General features: G+C 37.7%; 1 long non-coding RNA gene across 3 annotated transcripts in view; it reads right to left on the bottom strand.

Moving 5' to 3' along the window:
* Positions 1-11,572, bottom strand: part of LOC144310899 (uncharacterized) — a 51,760-nt gene extending 40,188 nt beyond the window's left edge. Inside the window, exons 1-2 of one of the 3 annotated variants that reach the window (XR_013376558.1) lie at positions 11,086-11,572; positions 880-952 (exon numbers count right to left, since the gene is read on the bottom strand). This is a non-coding gene — a long non-coding RNA (uncharacterized LOC144310899). The remainder of the gene's footprint in view (positions 1-879; positions 953-11,085) is intronic. The other 2 variants (XR_013376556.1, XR_013376557.1) reach the window with 2 other exon arrangements.
* Positions 11,573-11,965: the final 393 nt, after the last annotated feature.

Below are 11,965 nucleotides of genomic sequence, written 5' to 3'. Positions count from 1 at the left end.
TATTAGTACATTTCCCATAAATCGGGATGGGTGGTGGGGAAAGACATACATCTGTGTGTAAAACATAGACTAGCAAATCATTGCTGTGACATAGCAAAGAACAATTTTTTTTTCTGTGAAATAGGGAATGGCTCAAGAAATTCAGCCCATTAGGAAACTTCCAGATAAGAAATTCTACTGCCAACTACTAAAAATACAGATATCTATGACTGAAGTATTGTGTACCATTTAATAATCTGATTTTTAAAAAAATACCAAAGCAATGTATATGCAACGAATGCTTCTGAGTATACACCAGAATCTGCTACAGTGACTAGTACAGAGGAGGCACTCAGTGAATATCGAATGCATGGTGTGGCAGGGGCCAGTGTGAAGTTGGGCAGGAGTGTGTATGTTGTAGACAATTAGAAGGAACTCTCCATCCAGGTAGATTAAGGGAAGGATGGACACCAGAAAGGCACCATGATAGATTTTTCAGAATGTAGGTAATAGAAGAAGTCCATTTCCTTCGGGCTAGTCTATAAGGTTTTCAAAATTTATTTTTTAATTTTTTTATTTTTTAATTTTTTTATTTATGATAGGCACACAGTGAGAGAGAGAGGCAAAGACACAGGCAGAGGGAGAAGCAGGCTCCATGCACCGGGAGCCCGACGTGGGTTTGATCCTGGGTCTCCAGGATCGCGCCCTGGGCCAAAGGCAGGCGCCAAACCGCTGCGCCACCCAGGGATCCCCAGGTTTTCAAATAATGATTAGATGTTTTTGCATCTTCTTATTTTTGGAGATGAGATTAAGGATGTCATACCCAAATCAAATGTATACAATCACTAAATCTATAGGTGTTCTCTTTTTCCCAAGTTTCTAGAACACATCAAAGTATACCTCAGCACTGATTTAGAAGAGTCCTGTTCTCAGGTTTATAACCTTGCAGTTATAATCTAGTTGCAGATATAATCTAAAGAAAAGACAATAAAAATGAAGTATACAAATGTGAATAAAGAGTAATGTAAAGATACCTTCCTTTAGGTAAGAAGTTTTAATTTAGTTTTAGATTTCTTGAAATTTGAAAATTCCCTAACCAAGGATTTTTAACAGGGAGTTTGGGGTTATCAAAAACAGTAATTTGGAGCAAGAGCCTCAAAAGTTATTTATATGCAAATATTTAGTACTCTAGGTCAAGGATTATGAATTCTCTACATGTTGCATACTGGTAAGGTTGTTAAACTGATAAAGTATATTACTTTAGATAATATATTTAAATTTTTTTCTAAGAATCCTTGTATTATTTCAGCTGAAATTATTAAACAGAAAGGTTTTTTTTTTTTTTTTTTTTTTAAAAGGTTAAGAGTAAAACAATTTTGGCCAGTTTAAAAATAGAAAAGTGGAAGTGGCAGTTTCTGAAATGAGGATGCAGAGGTATTATTACAGCCTTGTCACTCATCCTGTGGCTTTAAATTACCTTTTCAACATCTTTGTGCCTTTGCATTCTGACAGGTTACCTTTTATTTTCCATCTCCTTTTAATCCTTATTATTTTCCTTTGGTATTCCACAGATTAACTATAGTGTTTGGAGATGTGAATTTCCTTTTTTCCTAAGTATATATACTGGCTTCCACTTTCTTTCAATTCATGTTAGTTCTGTAAGATATTTGACTACTGGTTCCTCAGATACTGCTTTTCTGTTCTTCTAGGACTCTGCACAAATGATGGACTTTCTTATTCCATCCTTCATATCCCTTGATCACATCGTTCTCGGCATCTTGTTTATCTGCTGCATTTTGGTTAATTTCATCAGCTCTGTTCTTGTTCATTAATTTGTTTTTCAGCACTATCCAATCTACTGTTTATTTTTTATTTTTAAAAATATTTTATGTATTTATTCATGACAAACGCACAGAGAGAGAGAGGCAGAGACACAGGCAGAGGGAGAAGCAGGCTCCATGCAGGGAGCCCAATGTGGGACTCGATCCCGGGATTCCAGGATCAGGCCCTGGGCTGAAGGCGGCGCTAAACTGCTGGGCCACCAGGGCTGCCCCTGATCTACTGTTTAAAACACTAATGACGCTTTTAATAATTATATTTTCATTTCATTTTTTTCTGATCTTCCCATTTATTCATTATAGCCTCTTCTAAGTCTGTTTCTAATTTTTAAAAACTCATTCTGTTTTTGATCATTTTAATATTTTCAGTCTTTGTAAGTCTGTTTTTGGATATTGTTGTGTGCCATTTTAGCCTGTTTCCTTGAGTGTGTTGCTGAGCTTAGTTTGTGGGAAGACAAAGGACCTAATCTGTGCATGCTTCCCTTCAGATATGATTTGCATCTGCTTCCAGTGAGTCAGTATAAACTCATTTGGTACCACTGGAGCCCCTTGAAGGGTCCTTCCTGTAGGCAGTTGTCTTAGTTTGTCTTATTTTCAGCTTCCCGACCTTGCTCCTGTCCCAAAGTTTTGTTTCCAGAGGTCAATTGCTGGCTGCTGTCAGCATTTGCAGTCAGGGTGAACCCCGCCTTTCAAGTTTGCTTTTTGCCTGATACCTTCTGATGCTTTCCTGCTTGTTTCAGCTCAATTTTTGCCCCTTTGATTGTAGGGGATTGGGGCCTGGAGATTTCCTTTGTTCAACCAACAATGAATTAAAAAGTCTTTTTTCTCTAGAATCTAGTGTTTTGTATTGGAGGAATTCTTTTTTTAGAATTTTATTTATTTAAATGAGAAAGGGAGAGCACAAAGCAGGGGAGCAGCAGAGGGAGAGGGAAAAGCAGACTCCTTGCTGAGCAGGGAGCCTGATATGGGACTCGATTCCAGGACCCTGGGATCATGACCTGAGCTGAAGGCAGATGTTCAACCCACTGAGTCACCCAGGTGCCCCACTATTAGAGGAACTTTTTTTTTCTTGGTTATTTTAAACAATTTTTATATGTACTTTTTAATTGGAGTTCAATTTGCCAACATATAGTATAAACAATCCAATCATGAAATGGGCAAAAGACGTGAACAGAAATGTCACCAAAGAAGACACACACATGGCCAACAAGCACATGAGAAAATGCCCCGTATCACTGGCCATCAGGGACATACAAATCAAAAGCACCATGAGATCCCACCTCACCCCAGTGAGAATGGGGAAAATTAACAAGACAGGAAGCCACAAATGTTGGAGAGGATGTGGAGCAAGGGGAACCCTTCTGCACTGTTGGTGGGAATGTGAACTGGTGCAGCCACTCTGGAAAACTGTGTGGAGGTTCCTCAAAGAGTTAAAAATAGAGCTGCCCTACGACCCAGCAATTGCCCTGCTGGGGATTTACCCCAAAGATACAGATGCAGGGAAACGCCAGGACACCTGCACCCGGATGTTTATAGCAGCAATGTCCACAATAGCCACACTGTGGGGGGAGCCTCGGTGTCCATCAACAGATGATGGATAAAGAAGATGCAGTCTATATATACAATTGGAGGAACTCTTAAGAGTATTTGTCCTACCATAGTGCAAAAGTGCAAATCTGGTGGGATTCATTTTTTCCATATTTTCTACTTTTTTCTCTTTTTCTATGATATACTTCTTTTTCATCCTTTTTTGGATTACTTGAATTTTCAAGATATATTTTCCCTTGACTGATTTATTTTTTTTTTAATTTTTATTTATTTATGATAGTCACAGAGAGAGAGAGAGAGAGAGAGAGAGAGAGGCAGAGACACAGGCAGAGGGAGAAGCAGGCTCCATGCACCGGGAGCCTGACGTGGGATTCGATCCCGGGTCTCCAGGATCGCGCCCTGGGCCAGAGGCAGGCGCTAAACCACTGCGCCACCCAGGGATCCCCCTTGACTGATTTAAATGTAAACATTTTAAGTACTTCTGATTACCCTTTTAATATGCGTGGGTGCTTGTTTGGCTGAGGTCATGATATCCGGGTCCTAGGATCAAGCCGGCAGTTGGCTCCCTGCTCAGTAGAGAGTCTGCTTCTCCCCCTGCCCCTCCCTCTGCCCCTTTCCCTGCGCATGTGCTCTCTCTCTCAAATAAAATCTTCAAAAAAAAAATTTAACATGCCTAACATCCAAAAATAGCAAACATATGTGCTTTCTTTCTAAACAACATAAAGATGTTAAAATATGTTAATTTTAATCAATTCCTCTACTTCATTAGCCTCCAAATTGGATATTATTGGTATTTTATAGAGTTAATGTTTAGGTTTGCACACAGGATTATCTTTTTCTTTTTTTAACTTGCATCTCAGGCATTCATTCCTTCAAAGTAGAATTCACTTTCTAAAATTGTGTCTTTAAAACTGGATTTTGAACTGACTTCTTTGGGCTGTTTTGAGAGGTTCACTTTTATCTTTGGAGATCTGCAGTTCTTATTATATGTCTAGCTACAGATTTCTTATGTTTGGGATTTAGTTGCTTTCTGAATCTGCAGATTTATGTCTTCATCAAATCTGGATTAATTTCAATATTTAAAAACATTTTATCGTGAAATTTACATACAGAAAAGTGCATACATAAGTTAATGGGTAATTATAAGCAACAACTGTTTAACTTGGTCGAGAAATAAAACATATCAAGTGATCAGGAAGTCCAGAGGGTTTTTTTGTTTGTTTTTGGTTATGTAACTGAACTCAAGGGGTTCCCTGTTGGGGGTACACCACATTGAACACAGCGCAAGGGAATGTTGAAAGCAAAGAACTCTTTATTGCTTGTCACAAGTAAGAGGACAGGGAATTAGCTCACAAGGAACTGTCTCACCATGCTACTAGTGCAGGAAGCTTTTATTCAGTGTAAGGGTGGGAGAAGGGAGCTTCCGAAGGCACTTTTGTTTGAATTGCGCGAGCCTAGCATGTCAAGAGGCTAATGCATACATCATGTGTTCAAAAAAAGGCAGAAAACTCCACCCATAGAAGGAGATCTTATTATCATAATGAGATAAAGGTACTTCAGGACAACTCCAGAGGGCTTCTGCCCTGCTCCAGCTCCAGTCCAGCCCAACTAGCTTAGATAGGGGGCTCCCAGGGGACGGATAACCTAGCAAGACACCTAGCAAGCTATCAGGCCAAACACCTGGTTGAGCTTCTACTTGGCTGGAACTATGGGTTCTGCAAAACAAAACCCGGTTCCTTCCCTACTTTTGTGCCTTCCCCCTCCTCCCTTCTGCTGCCAACATTCAGGCCTCTTCTTTGGGTAACTCTGTTGTATCCTAGCTAACAGTTGTTTTCTTGTTAAAATTAGATACAATTGGCATAACATTATTTCAGGTGTACAATATAATTATTTGGTACTTGTATATATATTGCAAAATGATCACCATAGTAAGTCTAGCATCTGTCACCATTCATAGTTAAAAATTTTTTTTCCTTGTGATGAGAACTTTTAAGATCTTAGGAAACCCAGAGTTTTTCTTAGGATTTCAGTATGTTGGGAAGGTTTAGGAAATTATTGACCTTGTGGTTAAAATCAGTCTCTGGGTCCCCAGGGCCCCTCCCCTCCCTGAATGTCAGGATGGTTCTAAGTCTCAACATTCTAATCATGTGGTGATCTTTCTGGTCTGGACCACTGCATCCTAAGCCTGCTTCCTGTTGGCATAGGTATCTGGGGCTCCTCATGAGTCACATCATTTAGCATACTCTATGTTGAGTAAAAAAGACACTTAGATTATTTGGAAAATTCTAAGGGTTTTAGGAGCTCCATGCCAGGAACCCCGGACAAAGGCCACATAAATTCTACTGCAGAATATTTTGAAATAAGTTTTGAGATGTTTTATGACCCCAAATGTGCCCTACCTTAGTAGATGTTCTGTGTACACTTGAATGTGTGTTTTGCTGTTGGATGGAATATTGTATAAATATCAATGAGCTTTATTTTGTTAGTGTTCAAGTCTTCTGTATCCTGATTTTTTATTGTCTATTAATTATTGAGAGAAGAGTATTCAAATCTCCAACTATAATTATAAATATCTTTTTCTCCTTGCAGTTTATCAATTTTTGTTTCATGTTTTTTTTTATTTTAATATATTTTTAAAATTCTATTTAAATTCAGTTTGCCAACATACAGTATGATACCCAGTGCTCATCTCATTGCATCATGTTATTTGAAGATATATTTAGGGCTATCATGTTCTGATGAATTGGCCCCTTTATCATTCTGAAATGACCTTCTTTAACCCTGATAAATTCTTTGCTCTGGAAGCCAGTTTCCTGATAAAAGCCACTATAGTTTTTGTTTTTGTTTTTAAAGTAATGTTAGACTAGTGCCATTTCCCATCCTTTTAACCTATTTGTTTATGTAAAAAATGATGTTTTGTGGGGGCTATACAACTGAATGCTTTTTAATTCAGTCTGATATCTTTACCTTTTTTTAAGATTTTATTTACTCATGAGAGACACACACACACACAGAGAGAAAGAGAGAGAGGCAGAGACACAGGCAAAGGGAGAAGCAGGCTCCATGCAGGGAGCCCGATGTAGGACTCGATCCTAGGACTCCAGGATCACACCCTAGGCCGAAGACAGATGCTCAACTGCTGAGCCATCCAGGCGTCCCGGTATCTTTGCCTTTTAAGTGAGGTTTTTGATTTATATGGTGACTGATACAGTTTTGTTTAAATATACCAGTCCACTATTTCTGTTTTTTTCCCTGTGTTCCTTGCCCCTTCCCTCCCCATTTTTCTCTTCAGGCTTTTACTGGGATTATTATTTTTTTTTTTAATAATTATTTTATCTCCTTTATTGGCTTGTTACCTGTAACTCTTTGCTTTGCTGTCTTGGTGGTTGCTTTAGGGTTGATACTAAACATCTCTAACTACTACTTTATGTTTAGGGCCCTTACACTAATATACTTCCATTTCTCCCCAATCAGCCTTTGTGCTTTTTTTACCATACATTTTACTGCTCCATACATTGTAACCCCAGAGTAGATTTTTAATTATTTTTACTTTTGCTTTATACAAATTTTAAAGATTTTGTCTTAATGTGCATGTGGGTGGGGAGAGGGACAGTGGGGGATGGAGAAGGAAAGGGAGAGAAACTCAAGCAGACTCCACACAGCATGGCACCCAACACTTGGCTCAATCTCACAATCCTGAGCTCATGACCCGAGCTGAAATCAAGAGTTGAACACTTAGCCAACTTAACCACCCAGATGCCCCTATAAAATCAAATTTTAAAGAGATTTAAAAATAGGGAGAAAAATGCTGTTAAATATACCCACATTTCTAGTCTCATTTCTTTGTGTAGATCCATATTTCCATCTGGTATCTTTTTTTTTTTTTTTCTGCCTGTTAGACTTTCTTTAACATATTTTTGTAGTATAAATCTGCTGGACATGAATTCTTTCAGCATTCTTTTGGCTTATGTCTTATGTCTTAGGTCTTTATATTTTGAAGATAGTTTTGCTGGGCATAGAATTCTAAATTGTGTGGGTTCTTTTGTGTTTTTTTCCCCATATTTTTTTGTTTTTCTTTTCGTTTTGTTTTGTTTTGATGGGGGAGGTTAGGGGTCTGCTTGCCTTTAAGGTTTTCTCTTTATAACTGGTTTTAAGAAATTTGATGATATTCTTTTTTTTTCAATTTTTATTTATTTATGATAGTCACACAGAGAGAGAGAGAGAGAGAGGCAGAGACACAGGCAGAGGGAGAAGCAGGCTCCATGCACCGGAAGCCCGACGTGGGATTCGATCCCGGTTCTCCCGGATAGCGCCCTGGGCCAAAGGCAGGCGCCAAACCGCTGCGCCACCCAGGGATCCCATATTCTTTGGTATAGTTTTATTCATATTTATTGTGCTAAGTATTTGTCAAGCTTCTGGAATCTCTTATAGTTTTCATCAAATTTGGAAAAATTTCAGCCATTGCTTATTCAAATATTTTTATACCCCCTACTGTCTTCTTTGGGGACTTGAATAAGATATTTCTAGGGTGCTTCAAGTTGTCTCCTAGCTCACTGATGCTCAGTTATTTTTTTGTCTTTTCTATCTCTCTGTTATCTTTTAGATAGGTTTCATTGCTCTGTCTTCAAGGTCACTATTTCTTCCATAATAATTTGTCTGCTGTTACTTCTATTCATTATGGTTTTCGTGTCAGACATTTTATTTCATTGGATATCTGATTTGGGTTGTTTTTGTATCTTCCATGTCTCTACTGTGGAATACTTATAATATTAACTAAAAATGTTTTAAGGTTTTTCTACTAACTGATATCTGTGTCACTTCTGCAACTATTTCTGTTCATTTGCTTTTCTCCTCATTGTGGGTCATATTTTTCTGCTGTGTGCTGCTTGGTTATTTTTTTTTAATGAAGTCTTTAAGATTTTATCTATTTATTAGAGAAAGCAGAAGCAGAAGGGAAGGGCAGAGAGAGAGGGAGAAGCAGACTCCCTGCTAAGCAGGAAGCCTGACCCGGGGCTCAATGCCAGGACCCTGAGATCATGACCTGAGCTATCCAGGCACCCCATAAAATGTTTTGCAGTAGTTGTGAATTTTGCCATGTTGCATAATGGGTGTTTTGTTTTTCTGTGAATATTCACGAGTTTGGTTCTTAGTCACTTTAATGGCTTATTTTATCATGCAAAACCAGAGCAGCATTTAGTCTAGGGACAATTTACCCCACTCTGAAGCAAAATCCTTTTGAGGATTGTATTATATGTCCTGTGATTTGTAAGGTTTTCTGCTTGGACTGGTCATAACATAAAATATCTCTGGTCCTGTGTGGATTCAGGAGATAGCTCCCTCTGCTTTTTTCAGGTGGTCCCTTCCCCTATGTTGGGTAATTCCTTCACATGCATGTACTAATCAGTACTCAGCTGAAGATTCAAAAGGTATTCTCTCTCTAGTACTCTGCTCTCTGAACTCTAGTCATCTTGGTGCCTCTAGACTCCTGGCTTTCTCTCCTTAGTTCACAGAAGACTGCTAGGTTTTCTCTGGCTTCTCTCTTCCAAAACTCCATCTTGGAAACTCCTTCAGAGAAGTAAGCTAGGGAAATTGTCAGGCCTCATTTGCAGACTTTTCATTTTTGCTGTTTATATATATATATATAAATATAACATTTATATTATTTAATAAACATTTATATATAAAGTATTTATATTAAATATATGTATATATATATTTTAAGATTTTATTTATTCATGAGATACACAGAGACCTAGGCAAAGAGAGAAGCAGGTTCCATGCAGGGAGCCTGATGTCAGACTTGATCCTGGGACTCCAGTATCACACCCTGGGCTGAGAGTGGAGCTTCACTGCTGAGCCATCCAGGTGTCCCTATGTGTGTGTGTGTGTGTGTGTGTGTGTGTGTGTGTGTGTGTGTATTTAGAGATCACTGGGACAAGAATTTCTTGTTCTCTAAATGTTTCTATAGTATCCTTTGTTTCTTGGATACAGTATTTTATTATCTAAAATTGTTACTAATAGAAATGCCCAAGATTTCATCATACTAAAAAATCTCTCTTGAAGTTTATTTTGTTTGTTTCATTAAAAGTACAGGACTAGGGACGCCTGGGTGGCTCAGCAGTTGAGCAGTTGAGTGTCTGCCTTCGACTCAGGGCATGGCAGTTAGATGGAAAACACCACAATTTTTGAAAGGTGAAAAATGCAATATCTTTAAAAAAATTTACATGATGAAGGTGACATGGAGGCCTGCCGTTTTGACTATTTTCTGCTGACAAGGCTGTGCAAACACGAGTCATTTTTGTAATGATATTGCTCAGTCTGTTCTCCAGTTTTCTGGAGAGAGAATTGTTATGGAGTTGGTGACTGGACTGTTTGTTCCAGTGCCCAGTCACTAATTCATAGATGTCAAGAAGTATTTGTGGGAGTCAAAGTAGGGATTTCCTGGTGTTTGAATTACAGCTGTAATATGTGTTCTTGCATGTAGTAGTGCCAATGTAGACTTAGAGGTAGTAGTCCTTCTGGCAGGATGCCTCCATGGTGTTCTGGGAGACACCCCTTGGCCGAGAACCTGCCCATCTAACTTTTCCAACAGTGTTCTAAGTTCCAAGTTAGCTGTATTAAATCCATCCCTTTTTACTTAAAATACATAGATTGTTTCTTTTCTGTCCTGCTCCTAGAGTGATACAAAGTTTTATTTCACTTTCTTAAAAACTACTTGAGCCTTTTCTTACACTCTGTATTAAACCAGTTTATTAGTCCTGTCTTTATTTTACTTATTTTAAACATAGTCCTATTGATTCTGGATTAGGTAATACAAATGTTTGAATTCTTGGGTGGAGGACTCAGATTCTTATTTATTCTTTGTTCTGACGACTTTTTCATGCTGGTCTTTTTTCTCAGGTATTCTATAATTTTGGATTGTGGATGCATACTTGTTCGGCTTTATTTGTGGGACTCCTATAGAGTCTGGGTACAGGTGTGTCCCTCCCAAAAATATTCACGCTTGCTTCTGCCAGCCTTTGGGAAACCATAACCTTGGACCACCTTAATTTCTCATCTGTAGAATAAAACCCTAGATTTGGGCAGACTGTGGGGATGGTTTTGCAAAGGATATTTTTACCTTCTCCCCTCAGCCAATCCATTTGTCTTTTGTTTTATGGTCAGATTATTTTTTTTCTAATTCACCATTTTACTGAAAGGATCATCCTGCGAGATTCCTGGGCCATCTTATCCCAGTTACCTTACTTGGATGAGTCCAAGGTTTTGTCCTTTGTCTATAAACTTTGATTGATTTATTTTGTTTTCTTATTTGTCACATTTCTCCCTTTGGCATACTCTTTCCACTTGTAAATGATTGAGTTGTGTGGAATTCACTCTCTTATCTCATAGTATCATAGTATTACCTGTTCTTTCTTTTCTTTTTTTTTTTTTTTGGAACAAAGAGCTATTAACAATATTGTCTTTCAAAGAGTTCTGCTTTTGATATGTACAGGTAAGGCTTTCATAATTTGGTGATATTTGAATATCTTTTCTTTCCTGAATTATATTTATTATATATTAGATATATTAAAATTTAAAGTATTGAAAAAATATTTCTAAAACATGCTAAAGTACTTTGAGAAAACTGTTAACTTCTTTCAAATGTTGTTTTGGTCTGGAAGATAGAACTTCTGTAGAGAGTTTAGGCAAGAATTTTTAATGTAGTAAATTAGATGCTTACCAAATTTATTGCATTGCTGACACAGTGGGTTCTGGGCTTGGCCTCCAGAAACACATCTGAGGACTAGATAGAACCAATCCACCAGGTAAGCTTTCTGATTTGAAGCCATTGGTGATACTATGAATTCAAGGAGCTGAAATTAACATGCTGTCACCACTGCTGGTGCTTGACATCTGGAAAGCTATAGAACAGTTATCTACAGTTGTGTCCTAGTGATCAGGAACAAGAAACCAAGAAGATGCTGCTGCCTCGGTCATTGATGCACCCACCTCTTGACACAGAAGAATCTGGCAGGTGGACACTGGAACACAGAAGAAAAGCCTCACTTTTCCTTGTTCTTGCTGGCCAGCAGAAACAACAAAAAAATAGGAAAAATGGCCTCTGCCTCATTCAGCTCTCATAAGACTTCATTCAATGGGTGTAACCTAATTTGCAACCAAAGACTAGGTGTAATCAACTCCTGGGATGCTGTTTTTTTAGCTTTCCATCCTTTTTAGTTAGAAGCAAGGTGGAATGAAGGTGAGCAAGCCAGTTCACAGAATTGTCCATTACAGATGTGTGTGTATGTCTATGTGTTCATGTGAATATGTATGTATATAATATATATAATATGCATATACATAGTTACATAATTACATATAATTATATAAGTACAGATATAGGTATATTTACATATAATTATATAAGTACTATATACATATGTAATGTATATATGAATTTATAAATGAATTATATAATTACTACTGGATATATAATTATATATAATATGTCATGTAAATATATAACTATTATACAAATCACTATTAAATTTTTTAAAGTTATTACAATATGTTTGTGTTATAGTGGCAATTTTTTAATGTCATATTACAAACGTACTGTG

The sequence above is a fragment of the Canis aureus genome, chromosome 1 (genome assembly GCF_053574225.1).
Source record: "Canis aureus isolate CA01 chromosome 1, VMU_Caureus_v.1.0, whole genome shotgun sequence".
Taxonomy (NCBI): Eukaryota; Metazoa; Chordata; class Mammalia; order Carnivora; family Canidae; genus Canis; species Canis aureus.
The sequence above is the reverse complement of the archived record's forward strand: the minus strand, read 5'-3'. Positions and strand labels throughout refer to the sequence as shown.